The 14,323-nt window shown below is 47.5% G+C and overlaps 1 non-coding gene across 1 annotated transcript; it reads right to left on the bottom strand.

Annotated features, from left to right (window-relative positions):
* Positions 1–8,883: 8,883 nt before the first annotated feature.
* On the bottom strand, positions 8,884–8,956 carry TRNAM-CAU. Its single transcript has one exon. It is a non-coding gene; the product is annotated as a tRNA-Met (tRNA).
* Between the last annotated feature and the right edge of the window lie 5,367 nt (positions 8,957–14,323).

Below are 14,323 nucleotides of genomic sequence, written 5' to 3' on the forward strand. Positions count from 1 at the left end.
CGGAGCTTCCTGCATCATTAAAAAATGCAGCCGCTAGGGTCAATTCATTGAATGTATTGGCAATATTCACTAGAAATTATAACAGAACCTACCAAGTATATGCATAATGTGGCAAAGTGAAGTTCAGGCTGTTTGCCTGGAAGCAGAACATAAATTACCCTACTACAAAGGGATGTTATAGTAATGTTAACTAATGGACACGGGGTAGACACACCCATGCTCCTATTAACCTAGAGTACATTGAAGTGGATTCTTCAAGTGCTCCTACCCTGTTCAAACCATTCATTTTACTTAAGAAATTGGAATGAGTGAGACTTTCCTTACAGCTCCACATCTAGTTGCTCAAAATGCCCGTTGCCGGGGACACGGCTAAGTACTTAGTTTTGACGCTCTCGGGAGTTTGTACACATTCCCCACAAGAAACCGACGTGTTAATCCCTTGCTGTCCTCAGGGTAGAGTAGCAACGGCATCGATTACGAGATTTTCAGAGGTAATTCCCTAAACCACGAGAGAATCACGCTCCCCCTACACGGCTACCTCAGTACAATTCTTCGGGTTTAGGTTCATACAACTTACTCTTGTCTCGCCAGAGCCCATATAGCATTGTGGTTGTACTAGAAGCTTCTAAATAGGAAACTAGTCCAGTCTCAGTTACCCCAGGTGGCATTCCACATTTGCAACGTAGGCGCTCCCCGAATCCACGGGAGAGTCGTCCATGGACGATCCATTCCTGAATCCACAGGAACTCGACTCAGAGGGACCCATAGAAATGGACCTGACGCCGCTAATCCTCAAAATCCTCAAAGCAGCCCACCTAGGATGGTTCATTGAATTAGTTGTTTTGCCTTACATCTAACAAAAACATTTCATATAGCCAAAGGCATAACAATATCATAATGTAGTTATCTCCCCCACGATAATACCATAGCTTAGCATTCAACTACAATCGATGGCAATTTGGTATCAAGGTAATGGCGAGGGTAAACTATACTACCTGGGATTTATAGTTAGCATAGAGTACGAGTAATAGTCCTATCAATGCATCTCTACCAACAACACTAATGCATAAGTATTTTAAAACAACAATAATAATGGGATATGATCAAAGTGAACTTGCCTTGTCCAAGGTTGTGATAGTTCTCGCACTCTTCGCAACAACAAGAAATACAGTCCACACAATCTAAAATAAAAGAAACACACACAATAAACACAACATTCAATACAAAAACCATACCATGATGCATATGCCAAGATGATGCACACAAAGGTTACTTCTAACGTACAAAGTTTCGTTTCTGTTTTGAAAAGGCTCTCAAAAGATTTGGACAGATTATACAACATCAAAGTGGTAATTAATATGCATGATACATGAATAGGGTTTAAAAGAAAAGATTGTGCGGCTTTTGGAACATAGAGCAATATTTAACTTGTATGCCATGATTATACACAAGATAATTTATTTTCTGGTCCTAATGGACAGAGAACAAGTTTAAATAATTTTACAGCAAGATAACATGCTCAAAACTATTTTGAAACAATTCATTTGGAATTTAAACCATATTCAACCATTCTGTAAATAGCTACTGTCTAAGTTGTTCAAAACTGAATTTAAACAGTGCCAAAATATTCTACAAGTTGTGACGATTCCAGAAAGGTGTGGATCGTAAATTTTGGACAAACGGTTTAAAAGATATGGGGTTTTGAAGTTGTAGGGGCTTTTCTGCAAAATTGCATTATCCAATCCGGCCGAATTAAAATAAAAAGAAAAACCCTGCCACGTGGCATGGCGGGACTGGCCGGTTTCTAGGGTTCCGGCCGGTGGCGGCGCGGGCGAGCAGCGCGGGCGGCGCGGCGCGCGGGCGGAGCGGGGCGGCGCGGGCACGGGCGGCACGCGGAGGGCGGCCGGCGGCGGCGGCGCACGGGCGTGGGGCGGAGCACGGGCACGGACGGCAGGCGGCGCACGGGCGACGCGGAGGCGGCGCGGGGCTGCGACCGGAGGTGGCGCGACGAGCGGGCGGCGGCCGGCGCTGAGGAAGTTGGCCGGCGCGGGCGGCCGGAGGCGGCGGCGGCGGCCAAACGCAAAGGCGAGCGCGTCACGGCGTTCGGGACGGGGAGAGGAGAGAGGCTAGGGGAGTGGCGCGGGCGGAAGCTCACCGGAACGATGGCAAAACGCGAAGAACGGCGACGTCCGTGAAGAACTTTGGCGAGAAATTAAATCCTAACCGATGCGAAATTGGGCAAGCAGTTTGGGGGAATTGGTAGAGGAGTTCGGGGGCTTCGATATGATGCACGGGGTTTCGGATTTGGTGGTTCGTGCGCGAAGAAATCAGAACGGATTCGTGGGCAGTTCGCGGGGCGTGCTCTGCGTGGACTCCGGATGAGGCAGTTGGAGAAGATGACGCGCGGGGTCCACCGGTCAGGGAGAGCGGGCCGGCCGGTTCGGGCTGGGCCGGTCCGGTTCGGTCCGGTCCGGTCCGGTTTGACCGGTTTTCTTCGGTTTTCCTTTTCTTTTATCTATTTTCTGATTTCGAACCTCAAAATTGATTCGGAGCTCCAAATCACTCCAAATAAAAAGCAACAAAATTTGTAAAATCATATTTTCATATGATCTAACTTTTGGAACAAGAATTTCCTCAAAATAAAATATTTTAAAAATACATTTGCCTATAAAATGGCTTTTAGGGCCCTTAGGTTATCCAAACAAATTATTTTTCAAAATACTTTCAAAAGCCAATGATGGGATAGCTTTATATTTGCATTAGATCCCTTTTTATCACAATACCCTCATGGGCTAAAATGCAAATACTCAAAAGCAAGATCAACGACCAAAATCAAATAAAGGCGTTTCTGTAAAAGGGTTTTCTGGGCAAAATCTTGGGTTTTCAAGGTGTTCAAATGCAAGGGTGACATGATGCTTATGATATGCAATGCATATGAAGGGTTTTGAAAATTGGGATGTTACACTGAAGTTCCCCAATTTCAAATTTTTGAGCTCCGCGGCCGCCGGCCAAAATGCGGCCTCCTCGTCGTCGCCTGGAGCTTCCCTCTCGCTTGCGAGCTCTCTCTCCCTCCCGATCTTTCTCGCCGACCTCCAATTTCTCTCCGAATGTCTCTGATTTTAAATTATTAGTTTGCTTCGGTTAATTAACACCTTAATCCCCTTGTCAATGATTAGGCTAACTATTTTGTTTTGTTTGTTTTCTTGTGTATTGTGTTGTAGATCGAAGGACCGTTCTTAGATGTACGCCAAGGAAAGAATCAATGCTCGATGGATAACCGAATGCACGGTCTTTTTTGGAGTCGCGAAAGGTGATATGGAACGAAAAGGACTTTTGATGATGCGTTGTCCATGTCGCAAATGTGGAAACACATGCATGATGAAGCCTGAAGATGTTCAGATGCACGTGCTGGCATCGGGTTTTGTGGAAGGTTATTCTCGCTGGACTTGTCACGGGGAGGATGCGGTTGATGTCGGTAGCGGTAGCGAAAATGATAATGTCCTGCGGTATAATCTGGCGAATGATTCCGAGGAAGAAACAAGGGTCGATGAGGAGGCTAATGTGGAAGGTGAACGAGCTCCACGTGGCAGGATTGCCGAAATGCTAGATGACCCGTACCTACGGGACCAGCTGGGGGACCCCGAAGATGAGGCAGAGTCTGCTCAGTTCAAAAAATTGTTGGAGGACGCAAACACACCCTTGTATGATGGAGCTGGCAAAGAAAACAACGTGTTCGAAGTGACGCTCGAACTTTTGAGGCTGAAGGCAGCATCATGCTGGTCAGACAAGGGCTTCACGAACTTGTTGAGTTACCTTGCTTCGGTTTTTCCACAGCCAAACAAGTTGCACAAGAGCACATACGAGGCGAAGAAGATTAAATGCCCGCTCGGATTAGATTGCGTGAAACATCATTCATGTCTAAACGACTGCATGGTATACATTGGAGAGTATGAGAACCATGAGAGCTGCCACATATGCGGTGCATCGAGATACAAGAAGAAAAACGCCAGAGCCGGCGAAGACGATGGGGAAGAAGTGATGAAGGTCGGCCGGCAAAGACTATTTGGTATCTTACGGCAGGTGGCCAAGTTGAACGTTGGATGCAAAACGTTAAGGACGCGAGGTATATCGTCCATCACGATCCGACGCAGGCTGCATTCGATCCTGACGGGCACTACCGTGTGGAGGAACCTGGGGTCCTAAGACACTCTGCCGATGGGACTCGGTGGAGGAACTTCGACACGGCATTTCCGGATTTCGGGGCAGAGCCCAGAAACCTGAGGCTCGGTCTCAGCACTGACGGGATAAATCCTTTCGGAAACATGAGCAACAAGCACAGCACATGGCCAGTGATCTTGTTTGTCTACAACCTTCCTCCATGGTTAATCATGAAGAGAAAGTACATCCACATGTGCATGCTCATACAGGGTTCAAAGCAGCCGGGAGCTGACCTAAATGTGTATCTGCAGCTAGTGAAGGATGAGCTGAAGCAGCTTTGGAACCCTGGCAGAGTGGTTTGGGACGCAAACAGGAGTGAGTACTACACGATGAGAGCAGCGCTTCTGACATGCGTGCATGACTACCCCGCAAATAGAAATACTTCATGCCAGGTGACACATGGCTACAAGGCCTGTACAAAGTGCGGGGAAAAGACGACATCGGAGAAGTTGCCCGCTTCATCCAAAATTGTTTACATGGGCCACCGAAAGTGGTTGGATGCTAAACGCCCTTGGAGGGATGACAAGGAAAGGTTCAATGGGAAGACGGAGCACGTGATAGCGCCGAAGGAGAAGTCTGGTATGTAAATCCTTGAAATTGTGAATGATCTTGAGTTTGTCCCCGGAAAGATTGCTGCGAAGAAATATAAGGAACCTGAAGGCGTCGTGTGGAAAAGGAGATCCGTATTCTGGGACCTGGAGTACTGGGCACATTTAGAATGCTGCCACAGCATAGATGTCATGCATGTGGAGAAAAATGTATGCGACAACGTGCTGGGGTTGCTGATGAACATTCCAGAGAAGATGAAAGATGGACCCAATGCACGGAAGGACCTGGAACTCATGTCTATCAGGAAAGAGTTGTGGGGCAAAGATCAAGTGTCGGCAGCCGACAAGAATGGTTTCATGACGGTGACCACGCGGTGTCGTCTTTCATGTTACAACTTGTACAAAGACGAGTTGCATAGGATGTGCCAGTGCCTGCAGGGCATTAAAGTCCCATCGAACTACTCGTCGAGCATCAAGCATCTAGTTGACATGAAGAGTCACAAGCTATCTGGCATTAAGTCTCACGACAACCATGTCATACTCACTCAATTACTTCCAATCGCAATCAGAGGTATCATGAAGCCGCACGTAAGGGAGACAAACATGAAGCTTTCAGACTTCTTTGACAGCATCTCGCAGAAGTCAATCACCGTTAGACGATGCCAGATACTGAAGAATAGTATGATACAGATTCTGTGCGAACTCAAGATGTTCTTCCCTCCATCATTCTTTGATATCATGGTCCATCTAATGATCCACATATGCGATGAAATCTTGTCCCTAGGGCCCTCGTTACAGCATAAGATGTATGGCCCTGAACGATACAACGGGGTTCTGAAGCGTTACGTTCGTAACAGATCGCGTCCGGAAGGTAGCATCGTGGAAGGCTTTTGGGCAGAAGAGTGCATCGAGTTCTGCACGGATTGGTTGGCCGATCAGAAATCAATAGGTGTTCCCGAATCACGGCACAAGGGCAAGCTCGATGGCGAAGGTGGCCTTGGACTTACATACCTTAATGTCTATGGAAGAGGAAGGGAAGCTGACTTTGAAAGAGCATATTTGGTTGTGTTGCAAACTGTCGGTTGCTGCCGGCCTTATCAGGAAATGCACATGGAACAACTGCTAAATGAAAACCCTAAAAGAGAAGTCTGGATCCATTGGGAGCACAATAAAACATTCGCAGCGTGGCTGAAGAATTATTGGTACGGCAGGGAGACGACCAATGTATCAGAAGAGACGGTTGCATGTTTATCACGGGAACCTGCTTACCACGTCTCTACTTGGCAATCATATGCGATCAACGGTTATAATTTCTACACTGCGTCTCAGGACCGTAAAAGCACGTATCAAAATAGTGGTGTAGTCATGAATTCTGAGACCGCGACCGACGACAACAGCAAAACCAAAGCGTTCTTCGGCGTTATCGAGGAGATCTGGGAATTGGAGTACTCAATCACAAAGATCCTAATGTTCCGTGTAAGATGGACCAAAGGTGACAAAGAAGAAAGTCACAGGTTCACGACGATGGTGCTACCTCTTGAGATCCCTCGTGAACAAGTTGATATGAGAAAAATCCCGGCAAGAGAGGAACCATGGGTCTTTGCTAAACAATGCAAGCAGGTTTTCTACATAGACGACCCGGCAAATAAAGGCCGCGTCGTAGTAAGAAGAGGGGAAAAAAGCATTGTTGGAGTGGACGGAGTTACTTCACAAGAAGACTACGAAGGTTTCCATGATCCGACGACCGCCCCAACAAGTACTAGAGAAATACAACTGCCCCAACAAGCATTGTAGCACATCAGTAACGGTAAGCTACTATGCGACCGTTACTGATGTATAGTAGCACATCAGTAATGGGCGGGTGGCTCAGCAACCGTTACTGATGTACGCTTACATCAGTAACGGTTGCTGATGTACGCTTACATCAGTAACGGTTGCTGAGCCACCCGGACATCAGTAACGGTTGCTGAGCCACCCGCCCGTTACTGATGTGTAGGTGCTCATCAGTAAAGGTCGCGTGGTTACGCGACCGCCACTGATGTGCTTCGGCGTATGAAAGGAGCGGCCGAAACCCTAGCCCGTTATTCCTGTCGCCAGCGCATCGCTTTCACAGCCGACCAGCAGTGGGCTATCTCCTCCCGCGGGCGAAGCCTTGCCGGATTCGCTGCCGCTGCTGTCCTTCTCCTCCGTGCCGTCGACCTCCTCCGGTGCCCCGAGCCCGACACTGCCGAGCCGTGATGCCCCCGAGCCCGCCGCCGCCAAGCTCAACGGCCCCGCGTCGTCTTCCTCCTCTGCCCCGAGCCCGCGCCTCGTCCTCCTCGCCCCGAGCGCCGCCACCGCGCCCGGAGCCCGCCGCCGCCGAGCCCGACGCCCCCGCCTCGACCACCTGCCGCCGAGCCCGACGCCACCGCGCCGCCGTCTCCCTCCTCACCGAGCCCGAGCCGTCTCCGTCCTCCCCACAGGTGCGCGCCTCCTCTGCCTCCCTCCCTCTCCTCTGATTTAGCTTGATTTAGGGTTAGGGTTAGGGTTAGGATTTGTTCCTGTTAATTTAGGGTTAGGATTTGTTGCTGTTAATTTAGGGTTAGGGTTAGGATTTGTGAATTTGATAATTGAGTTAGATGGGCATGTTAATTTAGGATTAGCATTGTAGTTTGTAGTTTGTAGGATTAGTAGTTGTTCCCCGAGCCACATAAGCATGTTAATTTGATAATTAAAGAGCACGATTTATACAAGTGTTAGCTTGCTAATTTCTGCCCCTGTTTTACAAACATTAGGGTTCACTGAAATTAAAGAGCATGATTTATACAAGTGTTAGCTTGTTGTGGATGTTAGTGATGGAGAATTGAAACCATCTTTTATCTATCTTTCCTTGCTAACAACTAGATTTACTAGCAAAACTACACTACTCTACATACGCCAGAAATACGTGTCTGGAATCACACTAAACCGGCGTCTATAGAGGCTCTGAAGATGGGTGAGACACATCCTCTTATTCACTTCTTATTTTGCCCTTAGCTTCCGCTTTTCCAACTCCAATCTTCGGCCTTTGACTTTCCCGAAAAGGCATTCATTCATTGTTCGTTCTGAGGTGGATTCGAACCATGTTTGGATTTCTTGTCCAAACGGACCAGCGAAAGAGGATTTTCAGTCCCGCGCTGTCAGAACCTCCAGGGATTTCTCCACTGAACACCCACACAATCTGGATTTGATGAAATAGCTACGTTTTTTTCTTATTTGATTCGGATACTGTCCATCTTTCTCTTTCCTTTTCTCCTTTCTTTCTCCTCAACCTATCTCCATTGGATGGACTTACGAAAGAATAATATCGTCTCTCCCCATCGCGGTTAGGATCCCATGAACCAGGAGCGCCAGCACCGGTTCCTCGATCTTCCTACTGGAGGCATGGTCACTCGGTAACCCACGAGAAATCCAAATCCTATCAAAACTGCTGTTCCAATCCAATGAAGATATCTCAACATCAATCCACTATTCTTATCGGAAGCTTAGTTTGGATAATGGAATATTCCAAAGCATTCGCTTCTGAAAGAATTTGAACTAATAAAGGAGCGAAGCTGACTCGACCGGGTCTCCGGTCCCATCGTAGATCCGGGGCATAACAACATTCAAATGAAAACGGACGGATGCTGTGGTAGCGGGTCAGGCTTACGATAGCCTTGGTTGGGATCGTCGCCTGACGCGCGTCATTCGTTTGAAATAATCTTCCGGATTTTCTGCTCTGTTAGCAGAGCGTTTGGAGGCCAAGGCTCAAGAGGCTGTTCCGGGTCGCACTCGTCCGCCCACCTGGGACCTATCGAGGGGAGGGAAGTGGAAGGTTGACGTGAGGTGGACGGCCCTCCTGGTCTTCACCTAATTGTGAAAGAGGGGAGTATCAACTCTCTCTCGCGCCTTTCTTCAGCTTGCTTCTTCCTGTTCGTCCATTCGGGACGGGGCAGGCAGCCCACATACATGAAAAGAAAAAGAGGGGGGGGGGTACCTTGTCTGTCAGTCGAAGAAGGCAACAAACAAGTGGAAGCAACCGATGCTTTGGTCATTCGACTCCTTGATGCCAGTCTGTGCTTGCTGTCATGCTGGCAAAAGCGGGGGTTTTGGCCGGTTTTACCTACTATTGGATTTGAACCAATGACTCTCGCCGTATGAAAGCGATACTCTAACCGCTGAGTCAAGTAGGTCAAGCTGAGTCAAGTCAGAGAAAATAGACAAAAAAGAGAAAGCCAACCAAAGCGCAACCAGAGTTCTCCGCGGGGTGGAGCACTAAGAAAGAGAAAGCGTTATCGCTATACGAAATGAAGCAGCGGCTAGCACACTAAGATAAACCACTTGGTTTAGGCCCCTGCTTAGTGGCGTGTGATTTCAACACTATTCCAGAGGCATATGACAAAAATTGTGGGAGAGACCTCTATGTTCCTCAGCTTAAATCATTCTATGATTGTTTAAAATTCTGTCATCTATTTGACATGAGGGCTAGATGGTGGTCTTGGAGCAAGAAAAGTGTTGAGCCCAGGCGCATTATGGTACGACTGAGACTGAGTTTGGCAGGAGCAAGCGGTTGGATTGGCCTGACTCTTCAAGACCAAAGATACTCGGCTTCCTCTTCATCAAGTCATGAAATTCGACCCTTAGTTAGCAGCACCAAAACTAGAGCAGGCCCAAGACAAGCAAGAACAGTCAGTCAGCACCGATCAAGCAGGAAGCAGACGGTAAGCTAAGAATACTGGAAGAAGGTGGTCGCTCAGCCAAAGCCCTAGTTCAACCAGAACAGTAGGGAAAGCGGTAGAGGCCGCTCCGTAGCTTTGGTCGTCGCACTCTGAAGCGATCCCCCCCCCTTCACCAAGGGTTCGATCTCTGTGCTTACTGTGCTAGTCCCTGGATCGACTCACTAGCACACACAGTTTCATGATGAAATATACAGAAACAAAGGTCAAAGTACTTTATTACATCGCATCATCCAGAATTTAATAGTACTTACAACCTCGCATGACCTCTGGGGCCATCATAAAACAAATACTGTTTCAACATCATAAAACAATATTTCAAAATACTGCAGCGGAAAAGGGTAGAACATAAGGGCCACACTACTCCAAGGTGAGAGCATGTTGGAATGTAAGCACATGACCCATGTCAAAACGACGAACCTCACTCATCGTCGGATCCACCTGCATTGTTAATTGCAGCCACTACGTGGTCAATACATTTGAATGTATTGACAAGCTCACTAGAGTTATAAAGGTCCTACCAAGTACATGCATAGTTTGGCTAGGTGGGGTTTGGCTATTTTGCATAAAAGCATCATTATTCAAATCCTATCATTTTTAGACAAATAGTTTTGAATTCTATTGGACACGGGGTAGAAACACCCATGCTCCTATTAACCTAGGCACATTGAATAGAAACATCAATGCTCCTACCCAGTTCAAACCATTCATTTTATTAGGAAATTTGAATGAGTGAGACTTTCCTTACAGCTTCAATATCTAGTTGCTCAAAATCGTCCGTAATCGGGGACACGGCTAAGTACTTAGTTTGACACTCTCGAGAGGTGGTACACTTTACCCACAAGAAATCGACGTGTTAATCCCTTGCTGTCCTCCAGATGGAGTAGCAACGGCATCGATTACAGGAATTTTCAGAACATATTCCCCCAAACCACCTGAGGGACGCGTTCCAACCTACACTGCTACATACCGATGTCACCTCGGATCCAGGTTCATATTTCTTACATCCATCCTGGCAGAGCCCATAATACCATGTGGTTGTACTGGAAGCTACTAAACAGGAAACTAGTCCAGTCTCTGGTTATCCCGGGTGGCATCCCACATTGTGACGCAGGCGCTCCCCGAATCGCACGAGGAGGCGACCATGGACGCTCCCGAATCACACGGAGAGACGACTCAGCGGGCCCCATAGAAATGGACCTAACGTCACGACATCCGAAAGCTCAAAGCAGCCCACCCAGGACGGTTCATTGAATTACTTGTTTTGCCATACACTAGGAAAACTATATTTGTAATTCAATAGTATCACATTGTAATAATACCACCCTCGTATATTATCATAGCTTAGCATTTTACTACTACGATGGCAATTGGTGGTGAAGTCATGGCAAAGGTATCATATACTAGTAGGATAGATCATAGCTAGCATAGATACAATAATAATCCTGACAATGCAACTAATAAAATCTAGTGCATAATAAGATAATAGGGTAGATGATCAAAGTGAACTTGCCTTGATAGTAGTTAGAGTTCAAACACCCTTCACAGTCACACAGTTCGCTCTCCGAGAAAACTATACAATCAGGCAAACATACACATACATAAACACACCACACAAGCAAAAGAATATGTATGTCATGATGCAATGCAAAACATGTGACATGAGTTTGGTTTATTTTATTTGGGTGATCTGCTGATCCAATGTCTTGAGAATTAAACACATGTAATTAGGGTTTTTAAGCAAAAGCAAAATCTAGGGTTTAAAACCTAAAATGAGGTTTTATTTGCATCTGCAAAACAATTTAATTCAAAATATTCATTTCTCTGCCCCATTGGACAGAGGACATTAAAACAAAATTTTGGGCACTGGTTTCATTCAAAAAGGACTTCTAAATAATTAGTTATGATTTAAATGGCATAAAACCCTAATCTGTAATTTGAATGTGATTCAAATATTCAAATTTGAATTTGGACAGTGCCAAAATATTCTACATTTCCTAAGGATTCCAAAAAGGTGTGGATCACTAAATTTGGCCAAACAGATTTAAAGTTGTGATCATTTGAAGTTACAGGGGCCTATCTGCAAAAGTGCCTTTTATTAATTCCGGAGAATTAAAATTACATTTTTATTTTATGAAACCGGGTGACACGTGGCAGCTTCTGATAGGCGCGTACCGGTTCACTTAAGGGAATTAACCCGATCTAATCCAAGCCGTTGATCAAAGATCGGACGGACGGGGGCTCTCGGGCTTACCTAGGGTTCCGGCGACCTTCTCCGGCGACGGCGCGGCACGGGCGGCGGCGGCGCGGGGTGCTCCGGCGACGCGGGCGACGCGGGGATGGCCGTGGTCGGCGCAGCGCGGCACGGCGGAGACGGGGACGGGGTCGGTGCGGCTTCGGGAGGCCGGAGGGCTTGCCTAGGACGGCGGAGACGCGACGGCGCGGGCGGCGGACTCCGGCGAGGCTTCGAGTGGCGGTCGGCGGGCGCTGCAGTGGACCAAAAACGTCGGCGCGCGCGTCAGAAGAAGCGCGAGAGAGAGGGAAACAGAGAGAGGGCGGCCGCTTCGAAGGTGTCTCACCGCGACGTCGTCGGAGAGAGGAAAAATGGCGGCGGACGGAGCTTCAACGGCGAGAAATCGGGGCGGCCTGGCGGCGTTCGAGCGGGGGCGAGCAGGGGGAAAAGAACGGCGGGGGCGAGGGCTTTATAGGGACGCGCTCGGGGCTGCGAGAACGGGACGGAGTGAGGGGATTGCGGCGGAGACGGCGCGCGGTGGCGAAAACGGCAAGCATGCGGGGATCGCGGCGCCTTCCATCGGGGAAGAAGGCCCTGACAGGCGGGCCCCGCCTGTCAGCGGCCCGGGCGCGCGCGCGGGCGCGCGCGCGGGCGGACCGGGCTGGTCCGGCTCGGTCGGACGCAGTCGGTCCGAGCCGGTTCGGTCGGGCTGGGCCGGTTCGGTCCGGTTTTCTTCTTTTCTTTTCTTTTTTTTCTTTTTTTTTCTCAATCCTTTGATAGCTTTTGATTTTGAAATTCAAATTGGCCCAAATAAAATCCAGAAAATTTGTAAAATCATGTTCTACCATGATACAACTTTTGGAAGTAGTTTCTCCTCAAAATAAAATATGTAAATATACATTTGCCCTGTAAATGCCTTTAGGGCCATATATCTGTTTAAATAAAATACTTTTTCAACTCCAAATAATTATCCAAAAATTATGGGATAGTTTATATATGCACTAAACCCTTTTTATACATCAACCCTATTGGTTTGAAAATCCAAAGGTTACAGGGATGTAAACAAAATCTCTTAAAGCCTTTTGTGATTCAAAATTTGAATTCAAACATGCAATTGTGGCATGATGCTCATGGATGCAATGCACATGTAAAAGTTTGAAATTTTGGGATGTTACACACTCTAATCCGCTTTAGAAGAAGCAGCTATTCTATTGGACTGCTTGGCTATAAAGCCTATAAGTAAGAACTCTGGGGAAGGAATCCGATCTGCAGATGAAGCAGAAGCAGGCAAAAGGCGAGCGCACAGCGAGGAATTTTCCATACTAGATCGACTCAACATTACCGAATCTACTCTGAGAATCTCTTCTCTTCATGGTTAGCTGTAAAAAAAGAGTCTCTTTAGTCCCCAACTCTATGGATTTTACTTTTTGGCTCAACACCCTGCTCTCGACGTTTGCTCGGGACGGGAGGCTATGAAATAGTTGAAAGCAGATGCAACATTAAAGAAAGTAAATCCAGTAGCCTTAAGTCGTACCGAACAGTCCTAATAGTAAGTGATTTCTTTCAACCCGGTGGTAAGCCGGTGGTACCCGGAGAAAACGTTGCCCGAAGGAAGGGACTAAACCCATCTGTTCAAGTAGTAGCCAAGTATTACCGAAGGAGTATCCCCGAGTTAAGGAGTACCGAAGGGAAGGAAGAAAAACCAAGCGAAAGAAAGAGATCGCAATGGTTTAAGATATAGTCAGTGAGCAATAACTCAGATCTGATGTCGGATCGAAACAAAAATGCAAAAAGACAACACAAACGTAAAAGATCGAACTCTAATTTCGTTACTGAGTGAGATGTTTTGCTACCTACAAAAGGTTGGTTCTATTGATATCCTTGAGGAGCATGTGTCATTATCTGCACCGGCAAATGATGACAGTGATGAGGTAGAAGATGTGTATGGTGAGTCGATACTAAAGCAATCCCGGAATTTATCATTGGATGGCAGTAAAGAGTCTCCTTCGTTACCTACGTGGTACGATGAGGCAAGAGTAGCCAGAAACCAGTTCTTGATCGGGAGGAGGTAGATCGTGTCGATGAAGAGTCTTCATCGGGAGAGCAAATTGACAGCTCTGGCTCAGGTAGCTCTCGTTAAGAAGAGCGCGACAACGAGCGACGGGTGGAAGAGAGTAACCCGCAGCCTTCTGAAACACCTGCTAAGAAGCAAAGGAAGAAGATGCCGAGGGGGAGCCACAACTTGAAGGAGTTATGTTACGTGGTCACCCGGCACTCTGAGAGAGGCCGCCCGGAGTCACCTGAGAGGGCACAGAAGGCCTTCGCAATGACCTATGGAGCCGTTGCACGCAAGTATTGCAAGATCACCGACGAGTGGAGTGACATCTCCCAAGTCGTTAGAGACACGTGCATCACGGACGTTGCAAAGAGGTTTCAAGTCACCGACGAGTGGCGCGAGCGATTCCTAGCGGTCGTCAACATAGCAGTCTGCAATGGACTTGCTAATTGGAAAACCACCGCTAGAAAGTGGATGGACAAACTGTACGAGATCATCAAGAAGAAATGGCCGTCGGTAACTGATGAGGCCGAAT

The sequence above is a fragment of the Brachypodium distachyon genome, chromosome 4 (assembly GCF_000005505.3).
Source record: "Brachypodium distachyon strain Bd21 chromosome 4, Brachypodium_distachyon_v3.0, whole genome shotgun sequence".
Taxonomy (NCBI): Eukaryota; Viridiplantae; Streptophyta; class Magnoliopsida; order Poales; family Poaceae; genus Brachypodium; species Brachypodium distachyon.